Raw genomic sequence first — 13,156 nt, forward strand, 5'->3', positions numbered from 1 at the left:
TTATATATCCTGGCCCATTGCAATGGCCCCCCTACCCATAAAATAATTAACATATTGCTGTCTAACTTGACGGGCACTTTGGGGGGCCAAGCCAGTACAGACAGTATCCAGGCCTGTAAGGTTGGCTTCTATTTGTCCGGCCTCAGGCCCAACTGTGCCTATATAATTTGGAGCATGCTTATTTAAAAAGTTGTGCAGAATGCAGCACGATAAAATGATAAAATTAAGTTTGTATTCCGCCAAATTAATGGCTGTTTGAAACAGGCGGAACCGGCTGGCCAGAATTCCAAACGCATTCTCAACCACTCTTCTAGCTCTGGCCAGGCGGTAATTAAAAACCCTCCTCTCCGGGGTGAGTGTTCTTTGGGGGAATGGCCTCATGAGGTGCTTGCTGAGAGCGAAGGCTTCATCGGCAATGAAGACAAAGGGGAGTCCTTCCACGTTATCCTCATCAGGTGGCAATCCCAGGCCACCACTCTGGAGACGCTGGCAGAACTCCGTCTGGGCAAATACTCCTCCATCCGACATCCGGCCATTCTTCCCCACGTCCACATATAAAAAATCATAGTGTGCCGACACCACCGCCATTAAAACAATACTGTGGAACCCCTTATAATTAAAATAATATGACCCCGAATGGGGTGGTGGCACAATGTGGACATGTTTCCCATCTATAGCCCCTCCACAATTGGGAAAGTCCCAACGGCTGGCAAAATGGGATGCCACAGTCTGCCATTCCTGTGGCGTTGAAGGAAACTGGGAAATCAAACAAGAAAACCAAAATCAATTAATTTGGAAGCTAACATTGCAAGAAAATTAGACAATTAAAAACATTATTCCCCAGCATCAGTATAACATTCAATAATTTAATTGTTCTGGAATAACTAATATGGAAAGGCACACTTATCAGATTGCTCACCCCCTCTGATGGAACATTGATTACATTTTAGGGGGTTGTGAAATCCCTAAAAAAAATTACTTTTAGGACACGCAGGAATTTAGGGACTAAAAAGGCTACAAGACTGCAGTTGTCGCACTCTGCAGGTGCAGTTGCTAACCAGCTTACAGTAAATGAGGTAATGTAAAAAGGCATTCATGTTGCAAGGAGTACACAATCACATGCAAGGGCAATTAATGAAAACACTTTGAGGCTTGCATATGATTTGATGATGGAAATCAGCAGAGCTTCTGCTCATTTACTAAAGCACTGGAACAAATGCACTTGTAGAGTGCACATGCATTTTGCAAAGTGCAACATATATTTGCTTTAGACAAATCAACACCACAGAACATTCCAGCAAATTTTAACGAGGGTGGGGGTGGGGGGGTTGTGAAATCTAGATAATTGCTCATTAGCAGCAAACTATTTGGAGTGAGTTTAGGTGGGGGGGGGGGGGTGGGGTTGTGAAATCTAGATAATTGCTCATTAGCAGCACACTATTTGGAGTGAGTTTAGGTGGGGGGGGGGGTGGGGTTGTGAAATCTAGATAATTGCTCATTAGCAGCACACTATTTGGAGTGAGTTTAGGTGGGGGGGGGTGGGGTTGTGAAATCTAGATAATTGCTCATTAGCAGCACACTATTTGGAGTGAGTTTAGGTGGGGGGGGGGGGGGGGGTTTGTGAAATCTAGATAATTGCTCATTAGCAGCACACTAAATACACTCAAACAAAATACATTCCAAATGAGTAGACTAGGTGGATATGTTCCCATCACTTCATGCTGGGAAGGTTATTGAAGGAAAATATACATGCATGACAAAAAATAACAGGAAAAAAATCCAGCATGTGTGAGGATAAAAAGGGGACATTCACACTATATTGCAATGATGGTAAGTAGTGTTTGAAGCAAGAAATACATTATATTATCAAAGATTACATAAAAGAACATGTGATGCTAATAAAAGAAAAATATCTTACCTTAATATAGTCCTTCTGCAGGACCTGTATGATGGCAGAACAGGTCTCTGGGATAATGATCCCCAGAGCCTGGGGGGAGATGCCTGTCGAGAACTTAAGGTCCTGCAGGCTTCTCCCTGTGGCCAAATACCGCAAGGTAGCGACCAACCTCTGCTCCGGAGTGATGGCTTGCCTCATGCAGGTATCCTGCCTGCTGATATAGGGGGTCAGCAAAGCCAACAAACGGTCAAAAACGGGGTCCGTCATCCGGAGAAAGTTCCTGAAATCCTCAGGATTATTCTCACGGATCTCACGGAGCAAAGGCATGTGACAGAACTGGTCACGCTGAAGCAACCAATTCTTGGTCCATGAACTCCTCCTCGCCCTGTTCATGGACTGGTCTTGGGCTGAAGAATAAACTACAGCACCAAGCACATACAATGCACGAGCTCTACGACGAGTACGTACAGGTAACATGGCTTCAAAACGGTCGGCTGGTCAGAACGCACTAAACAGAACGCACTGAAGAACAGCAAGGCCTGTGAAGAACGACCTGAAAATCAGGAACGAGCGGCCAATAAAACAAAGATTTCTCAATGCCAACTGACCAAACGCACTGAAAAGCAGATACAAACCTCACAAGCACAGACTGAACAACAGTTAAAACGAACTGAAAAATACGAGTCTCACAAGCGCGAATCGTCTCTCACCAAACTTCTACTAACACGAGATAAACACGAGATTAGCAGAAGGAGCCCAAAGGGTGTCGTACGGGCTATTGAACTTCCGTTTTATAGTCTCGTCGGACTTGGTGTACGTCACCGCGTACTAGGCTGTCGTACTTTTGTGTGGTCGTGTGTGTGTAAGTCCGTTCGTAAGAAAGTCTGCCGCAAGTCCGCCGAAGGTACGTCGGAAGTCTGTCGGACAGGCTGTCGGACTTTTGTAGACGAAAAGTCCGACCGTGTGTACGCGGCATAAGTGGTTAATGACCAGGCCTTTTTTTGCGATACGGCACTGCAACGCTTTAACTGACGCTGTACCCAGACAAAATTGATGTCCTTTTTTACCCACAAATAGAGCTTTCTTTTGGTGTTATTTGATCACCTCTGCAGTTTTTATTTTTTGAGCTATAAACAAAAAAAAAGACTGACAATTTTGAAAAAAAAAAAAAAATTTGTTTTACTTTCTGCTATAATACATATCCAAAAAAATATATATATAAAAAAACAAATGTATTCATCAGTTTAGGCTGATATATATTCTTCTACATATTTTTGGTTAAAAAAATTGCAATAAGCCTATATTGATTGGTTTGCGCAAATGTTATTACGTCTGTAAACTACAGGATAGATTTGGGGATTTTTTTATTGTTTTTACTAGGAATCAGCCCGATGTTCGTGTCAAGCCACTGAACACCGTTATAGTCTATGGGACATTAACTTGAAAAGCCAAAAGTGCGCATTTTAAAGGCTTATATGCAATTTATTGCCATAAAAAGTGTTTGGGGACCTGGGTCCTGCCCCGGGGGACATGTATCAATGCAAAAAAAGTTTTAACAATGTCAGTTGTTTCAGGAGCAGTGATTTTAGTAATACTTAAAGTGAAACATTAAAAATGAAATATTCCTTTCATAGTATGTCCATAGTATACCTGTAAAGTGGCAGTTTTCCGTGTTTGAACAGTACCACAGCAAAATTACATTTCTAAAGGGAAAAAAAAGTCATTCAGAATTGATCACGGCTGTAATAATTTGTCAGGTCTCGACAATATAGTTAAAACTCATTGAACAAAACAGCATATACAGAGTATATATATATATATATATATATATATATATATATATATATATATATATATACATACACACAGTGTATATATATATATATATATATATATATATATATATATATATATATATATATATATACTCTGCAGCATCCAGTGTAGCCTATATCTACATTCTATTAATAGCACAGGCAGGCTCTTGAAGTATTTCCAGTTAGTGTATTGTATACCCTGCACAGTTGCACCTACCTACAGTATAGTTACCTGAAGCCAGGTGCTTGTGTGCTTCTTCTGATCCTATTAATAGCACAGGGAGGCTCTTGCAGTATTTACAGTTAGTGTACTGTGTAACCCTGCACAGTTGCACCTACAGTATAACTACTTGAAGCCAGAGGTGCTTGTGTGCTTCTTCTGATCCTATTAATAGCACAAGAAGGCTCTTGAAGTATTTACAGTTAGTGTACTGTGTACCCTGCACAGTTGCACCTACAGTATAGCTACCTGAAGCCAGGTGCTTGTGTGCTTCTTCTGATCCTATTAATAGCACAGGCAGGCTCTTGAAGTATTTCCAGTTAGTGTACTGTGTAACCCTGCACAGTTGCACCTACAGTATAGCTACCTGAAGCCAAGTGCGTGTGTGCTTTGTCTGATCCTATTAATAGCACAGGCAGGCTCTTGAAGTATTTCCAGTAAGTGTACTGTGTACCCTGCATAGTTGCACCTACAGTATAGCTACCTGAAGCCAGGTGCTTGTGTGCTTCTTCCGATCTGATAATAACACAGGGAGGCTCTTGAAGTATTTCCAGTTAGTGTACTGTGTAACCCTGCACAGTTGCACCTACAGTATAGCTACCTGAAGCCAAGTGCTTGTGTGCTTCTTCTGATTGTATTTATAGTACAGGCATTCTCTTGAAGTATTTACAGTTAGTGTACTGTGTAATCCTGCATAGTTGCACCTACAGTATAGCTACCTGAAGCCAAGTGCTTGTGTGCTTCTTCTGATCCCATTAATAGCACAGGCAGGCTCTTGAAGTATTTCCAGTTTGTGTACTGTGTACCCTGCATAGTTGCACCTACAGTATAGCTACCTGAAGCCAGGTGCTTGTGTTTTTCTTCTGATCCTATTAATAGCACAGGCAGGCTCTTGAAGTATTTCCAGTTAGTGTATTGTATAACCCTGCACAGTTGCACCTACAGTATAGCTACCTGAAGCCAGGTGCTTGTGTGCTTCTTCTGATCCTATTAATAGCACAGGCACGCTCTTGAAGTATTTACAGTTAGTGTACTGTGTAACCCTGCACAGTTGCACCTACAGTATAGCTACTTGAAGCCAGGTGCTTGTGTGCTTCTTCTGATCCTATTAATAGCATAGGCAGGCTCTTGAAGTATTTACAGTTAGTGTACTGTGTACCCTGCACAGTTGCACCTACAGTATAGCTACCTGAAGACAAGTGCAGGTGTTCTCATACTAATAATACTACAGGCAGGCCGTTGATTCTGCTAGCTGCAGTATAATCGGTGTATATATATTCATCCCAGTTTTGTGCAGCTACATCTCACTGCAGGCCATTAGTATGTCTGGAAGACCAACAAGGAGAGGCAGACTGTCACAAGCCAATAAAAGAGGGCAAGCAGGCTCTGTGTCTAGAGGCAACAGTACTGGTCGTGGACACGGTGCATCCTCATCGGCACGTGGCCGTGGGACAGGCTTTTTGGCAGCTGGCCATGTTGAGCCGCAACATGCGGAAGACTTGGTCGAGTGGATGACCAAGCCGTCTTCATCCTCCTCATCCTCTCTCACCCAGGCTCAGGGTACTTTGTCTGGCAAAGCAGCTGCCAACACGGCCTCTTCCCTTGGCTCAATGGCATCAGTCACTCCTTCCCTAGCCCCACCATCTCCTCCTGAGGAGTCCCCCGAACTGGTTGACCACAGTGTTGGGTACATGCTCCAGGAGTATGCCCAGCGTTTTGAAGGCTCTGATGATGGTACTCAGCTAGAGGAAGGCAGTAATGTGAGCCCAGACAGAGGGGGAGCCCAAGAAGGACAGCAATCTGACAGTCATGTTCCCCCTGCTGCAGCATACTGCCAGGTTTGCTCAAGTGATGAGGAGGGAGGGGCTGATGAGGTCACTGACTCCACGTGGGTGCCTGATAGGAGAGAGGAGGAGGCACATCACCAACGAGGCAGGATGCCCTGCAGGGGCCAGCTTAAGGGCAGAACACTGCATCACCCCACAGAGCTCTGCATGTGCAGGGCTCTGCTGTCTCTGCGTGTTATTCCAAAAGTTCTTTGGTGTGGGCCTTTTTTGAGACAAGTGCATCAGATCAGAAGGATAACAAGTAATTCTGCGCTGCCAAGAGAGAGGAATAAGCAGCTGACTCGGCCAATAGAATATGGGCATATAACAGTAAAACAGAAAATTATGTGTAGGGCTAAAAGTTCAACATAAAAACAATGTCCAAACAATGATGAAAGATATTGAAGAAAAACTTAGAAGAGAGTCCTCCGTGTATGTAAGACTCATAAAATGGTCAATATAAATTCAGTGACTTCGTGTGAGGAACATATCAAATGTGTGACATCTGGAGTGAACACAGAAGAGACACACCACCACCAACAATGGGGAGGCTTACCAGATCACGTAGACCCAAGAGGGCATACGCCCAACTGGGTCAAATCAGGCTTGGGTGGTGGGTGATGGTAGATGTTCCGGAGGAGTGGTGAGGATGGAAATCCAAGAGCAAACCAGATGCTAGTAGGTCCCTCAAGATGATATTAGGAAGCGGATAGCAGTATTATGTAGCAGGGAGAAAAAAGTCCACATAGTGTGATTCCATAAAACAAGTACCTGTACCAAATTTATTAAAAAAAGGAGATACACTCACATGAAATTCTTAAAATCAGCGCTGTAAAAGTATGGCGGCAGTGGGGTCCTACCCGATGAGTTTCATCATCTTAGACATCGTCTGGGGGGTCTCCCCACTGCAGCCAGCAAAATATACATAGGTAGAGTGATCAAGATGATGGGAGGACACTCCACATTGTGTACAATCACTACTTCCGGTTTTCGGGCAAGATGGCCGCTGGGCGTGCGTTCCACGCCTCTCTGTGAAGCCGGATGCCAGTACCGGAAGTGAAACCAATGGGGTTGATGGAATACCAAATATAACCAAATAAAACAACCCAAAAATGTCCCATTAAAACCTATAACGGATTCCTATTGTGTATAAGTAACAGATGTGTGTGTGGCTGTAAAAATATAGTGGCCGTAGAAGGAAGTGCGCTTTGAAACGACCATCAGTGATGCGCACGTGCACTATGATAAATGCTGGCTTGTATGCGGTATAGAACGAGCGGCGATGTGCGCGCGCACCATGCGCATGCACACAGGTCGAATAAACATGACTCGGATGTCGTATTATTCGAACAGCGGTCCGCCCTCTATTTGGCCATGCCTTAGAGTATGCACTACATGGACGAAGAGTGACCTTTCGCATATGCAAAGCAACATGGTCACATGTATTAGTGCGGTGGCCCCAAACAAACAAAAAGTATGGGGTCAGCGTGAATATAATGTGATGAACAAAAAATAAAACAAAAAAAGGATTTTTATTGTGTGTATGCCTACATTTAATATGACAAAAAATACATATATAGTGTGTGAGAGATTGTTTATATTGTCTCTACCAGTAGGGGGACAACATAAATACGGACAATAGATATATGTGAATGTAATGGTATCCAAGAGACAAATTGTGTCCCTATATATAAGTATCTAGTGGCCGTGCAAAACAAATATCAGTGAAGGGACTGCCCATATGCAAAACAATATAATATGCAAAACAAAAAACAATATAATGAAGTAATTAATTAGTGCACACATGTGGAGTGGGCTCCCCTCACGATGTACAGGTAAATTTCATACATACAAACACAAGTGTAGAACTGGAAAGCAAATTATATACACATATGTGCATTGTGCCAAAATTATGGAAATGATAAGTGTATGAAATAAGAAATTGTTATTAAAAATTCCTATAGAAATACTTATTCAAAAATTCTGAATAATAAGAGAGAGAGAGTATACTGAAAATAAAAATAGTGATGGAGCTGGGCAGCCCTATTAATAAAGGCATTGATGTCCAGCTCGACGTTGACACCCAGGGGGAAGTGCGTTCGGAGCTCATGGATCCAGAAGGTCTCCAAACGTGACACCCCTCTGGTCCTAGCACCACCCCTCCAGGGGGGAATGTATTTGTCGATTACCACAAATTGCGTTCCCTCAATTACCCGATTATGATTTAGCTTATAGTGTCTAGGAATGGTATGTTTGGTATCACCGTTCTTAATGAGGGCAATGTGCTCTGCTACTCTAACCGCAAAAGAGCGGATGGTCAACCCACATACTGTTTACCACAATGGCATGTGATCAAGTATACAATATAGCTAGTGGTGCAGGTGCAAAACTGCTTGATGGGGTAACGTTTGTGGGTGACCGAAGATGTAAAGGACACAGTTTTCCGTCCTATCCCAGAATTGTGCTGACACACTATACACTTTCTGCACGAGTAGAAACCTTCCATCTCGTGAAAGAAAGGCTGGTGTATAGGAGGGTTAATAACGTTTGGGGCAATTTTGCTCTGTAGAGTAGGGGCACCTCTAAAGATGACTTTAGCTTGATCTGGCAAGACTGAATTTAAAACTCGATCATTTTTCAAGATACCCCAATGTTTGGAGAGGATGGCTCTAATCTGTTTGTGTTGAACAGAGAAAGAGGTGAACATGGACCATTTAAAGGTGTCCCCTTGTTCTTTCTTAGGTCTTTCCTCTAATAGTGACTCTCTGTTGATCGCAAGGGCATGCTGGAACTCACGTTCAACAAGATCAGGATCATAGTCCTTATCTATAAACTTGGTTCTTAGAAGTTCAGACTGTACTTTGAAGGTGTCAATGTCCGAACAATTTCTACGTAGCCTGAGGAATTGGCTGCATGGCACAGAATCAAGCCAGGATCGATGGTGGCAGCTGTCTGGTGGTATGAAGCTGTTGCGATCCGTGGCTTTGAAGTGCGTCTGAAATTGGAATTGACCATTACGTATTCCTATTTCTAGATCCAAGAAATTAATCTTGTCTCTACTGGCTGTGTAGGATAGGGAAATGTCTCTATCATTATCATTCAAATGTTTGAAAAATGAATTTGAAGTTTGAGGTGGGATGTACATCCCCCACAGGGAGAACCAGAGATTAATTCTTGGTTCAGATATTTTAATGAGGCGGGGATCAGCCTTCTCGGTGTTCTCATATCCAAGAAGAGAAATAAACTTTCTTCACTGGATAAGGAGATTAAAGAGATCAAGGACAAACTTGTATCCCATAAAAATTCTCCCGAGTACAATGCTCTTTCTTCCAATCTCCAGAATTATCTGGAAAAGGAAGATAAAGACCAGAAAAATAAAAAACAAAAAAAGTACTCTAGGGATATGGGGGACTATAAAAATGGTACCATGTTTGGCTGGCAAAAACTTTATGCCTCTAATCCAACTACTACCACTACTTCACCTTCTGGAGTAGGTCCCTCCAATACCCCTGCATCTGGAACAATAGGTACTGAGACCCAACCTAGAGGCACTCCAGTGGGTGAGAGAAGGAGAGACGTTTTAAGGCATGAATCTCCACCACGCACTGGAACACGGCACCATAGCCCATATACCCCTCATGGCAATCAGAGGGGTAGAGGCCATAATAGAGGTAAACATGGTGGGAGGGGCCAACATAGTCATGGTATGCGTCACTCTGAATCACATTCAGGACAGATGGACGCCTCTTTATACCGACATAGAGATTAGGTTGACACATATCATTCTGACCCCCACTATTACCACCAACCTACCCTTGCCACACACAATAGGTTCTCTCCCCTTAGAGGGATGCGGGAACACTGGATCTTGGCATGAACGGTCATATTATCACCAACCCAATGCTAACCAATACAGTGGCCAGGTTTTTCATGAGGACCAAGGACCACGAAAAAGGGGCCCAGATCTAAGAAAGGCACAAGGGGAGGGAGGAGAACACAATGGAGGAAAAAGGAGAATTTGAGAGGCCAAGGAGTTTTCAATTTGAGTGCCAAGTCATTGACCAAAGAGGAACTTTCCGTCCTAGACAAGGGCCTTAGGTTCGCTCCCCTCAAAAAATTGGATAGATTTGGCACTTTTATTGATATTCACAAGTACATATGGAAATTAAATGTTCAGCGCTACCTCATTTCTAACCCTTACAGAGGGGGAGGAGGCGCTGCTTTATTTGGAACTGTTCATTCAGGTCTAAGAAATCCTTCACTATTCAACCCACCCGGTCCGGTAGCACCTGCTATAAGCATTTTTAAGGACCTTGTCCTTAAGGACCTAGCAGAGCTTCCAGACAAACATATACGCCACCACCCTTTGTCTAACATAGGCCTCAAGTCCCTATGTTCCCTAAAAGACCTGGTTATTCGCCCGGCTGACAAGGGTGGTGGGATTGTTATTTTGGATAAGAAGGACTACGAATTAGAGATGCACAAAATCCTCAATGGACCTGACACTTACAAAATTATACCCAATAATCCTACTTCTGTATATAAGAGAGAGTTGTCCAATATTGTGGAAAGAGGTTATGACCAGGGGATTTTAAACAGAAAGGAGAGAGATTTTTTGGTTCCTTTGGCACCTAGGGTTCCAACCATTTACTACCGTATTTATCGCCGTATAACACGCACCGGCGTATAACACGCACCCCAATTTAGGAGGGAATTTTAAGGAAAAAAAACTTTTAGGAGGGAAGTTGAAGGGAAAAAAACTTACATTTAAATGCCCATCATTGCAGCCTTCTCAAAGTAGCTTGTCAGTGTAGCTTGTCAGTGCAGCTTGTCAGTGTAGCTTGTCAGTGCAGCATTGTCAGTGCAGCCTTGTCAGTGCAGCCTTCCCCAGTGCAGCATTGTCAGTGCAGCCTTCCCCAGTGCAGCCTTCCCCAATGCAGCCTTGTCAGTGCAGCTTTGTCAGTGCAGCCTTCCCCAGTGCAGCATTGTCAGTGCAGCCTTCCCCAGTGCAGCATTGTCAGTGCAGCCTTCCCCAGTGCAGCCTTGCCCCAGCGCAGCCTTGTTAGTGCAGCCTTGTCAGTGCAGCCTTCCCCAGTGCAGCCTTCCCCAGTGATCCCCTGCCATCCTGGGCTTCAAAATTGTTGACTGCGATTTGAAAATGGCGCCGCCGGTGCCGAAATACACAGAGCCGGTCCTCAGCTCTTCTCGGCGGTTCTCGTTCACTTTGGGATCCACTCGTAGTCCCGCCCGGGATGGGCGTGACTGTGAGCGGAGCTATCCGAACCTAGCCAAGTACGCTCGGCTAGGTTCGGGCGGCGTCGAGTGAAGCCAAAAGTGGCCGAGAAGAGCCGAGGACCGGCTCTGTGTATTTCGGTTCCGGCGGCGCCATTTTCAAATCGCGGTCAGCGATTTTTTTTTAGCTCTGTCAGCGGGGGATCACAGGGAATCAGCGTATAACACGCACCCGCGATTTTCCCCTGATTTTAAGGGGAAAAAAGTGTGTGTTATACGCCGATAAATACGGTATTTGCCTAAGGTCCATAAGAATCCAGTACAACCTCCCGGTCGGCCTATCATGAGCGGGATAGATTCTGTCACCTCACGTATAGGCCGTTACATCGACTTTTATCTTCAACCTCTAGTAATACAGATGCCATCCTATTTAAAGGACACATGTGCCACCATCCGTCTATTGGAGAGTTTGGAGCTTCATGAGGATCATATTATTGCGACAGCAGATGTCGCATCTCTTTACACGTGTATTCCCCAAGACCAAGGTCTAGATGCGGTTCAGTATTTTTTGGAAAAAGAACCAAGCATTGCTTCCTTCCAACGCTCCTTTATCATGGAGTTATTGGAATTTGCAACCAAACGAAGCTATTTTTGGTTCAACCAACAATACTACTTACAGCTACGTGGCATGGCTATGGGCGTTAAATTCGCCCCTAGCCTCACCAATTTATTTATGGCCAAGTGGGAGGAGGATGTCGTCTATACCAATAGGGATTCTTCCCTTACTATGTGGGCGCGGTATATAGACGACATCCTCCTCCTATGGAGGGGCAGTGCTGAATCCCTCAATTCATTTTTCAAACATTTGAATGATAATGATAGAGGCATTTCCCTATCCTACACAGCCAGTAGAGACAAGATTAATTTCTTGGATCTAGAAATAGGAATACGTAATGGTCAATTCCAATTTCAGATGCACTTCAAAGCCACGGATCGCACCAGCTTCATACCACCAGACAGCTGCCACCATCGATCCTGGCTTGATTCTGTGTCACGCAGCCAATTCCTCAGGCTACGTAGAAATTGTTCGGACATTGACACCTTCAAAGTACAGTCTGAACTTCTAAGAACCAAGTTTATAGATAAGGACTATGATCCTGATCTTGTTGAACGTGAGTTCCAGCATGCCCTTGCGATCAACAGAGAGTCACTATTAGAGGAAAGACCTAAGAAAGAACAAGGGGACACCTTTAAATGGTCCATGTTCACCTCTTTCTCTGTTCAACACAAACAGATTAGAGCCATCCTCTCCAAACATTGGGGTATCTTGAAAAATGATCGAGTTTTAAATTCAGTCTTGCCAGATCAAGCTAAAGTCATCTTTAGAGGTGCCCCTACTCTACAGAGCAAAATTGCCCCAAACGTTATTAACCCTCCTATACACCAGCCTTTCTTTCACGAGATGGAAGGTTTCTACTCGTGCAGAAAGTGTATAGTGTGTTAGCACAATTCTGGGATAGGACGGAAAACTGTGTCCTTTACATCTTCGGTCACCCACAAACGGTACCCCATCAAGCAGTTTTGCACTTGCACCACTAGCTATATTGTATACTTGATCACATGCCATTGTGGTAAACAGTATGTGGGTCACACCATCTGCTCTTTTGCGGTTAGAGTAGCAGAGCACATTGCCCTCATTAAGAACGGTGATACCAAACATACCGTTCCTAGACACTATAAGCTAAATCATAATCAGGTAATTGAGGGAACGCAATTTGTGGTAATCGACAAATACATTCCCCCCCTGGAGGGGTGGTGCTAGGACCAGAGGGGTGTCATGTTTGGAGACCTTCTGGATCCATGAACTCCGAATGCACTTCCCCCTGGGTATCAATATCGAGCTGGACATCAATGCCTTTATTAATAGGGCTTGATGCCCAGCTCCATCACTATTTTTATTTTCAGTATACTCTCTCTCTCTTATTATTCAGAATTTTTGAATAAGTATTTCTATAGGAATTTTTAATAACAATTTCTTATTTCATATACTTATCATTTCCATAATTTTGGCATAATGCACATATGTGTATATAATTTGCTTTGCAGTTCAACACTTGAGTTTGTATGTATGAAATTTACCTGTACATCGTGAGGGGAGCCCACT

This window comes from Aquarana catesbeiana, linkage group LG01 (assembly GCF_042186555.1).
Source record: "Aquarana catesbeiana isolate 2022-GZ linkage group LG01, ASM4218655v1, whole genome shotgun sequence".
NCBI classification, from domain to species: domain Eukaryota; kingdom Metazoa; phylum Chordata; class Amphibia; order Anura; family Ranidae; genus Aquarana; species Aquarana catesbeiana.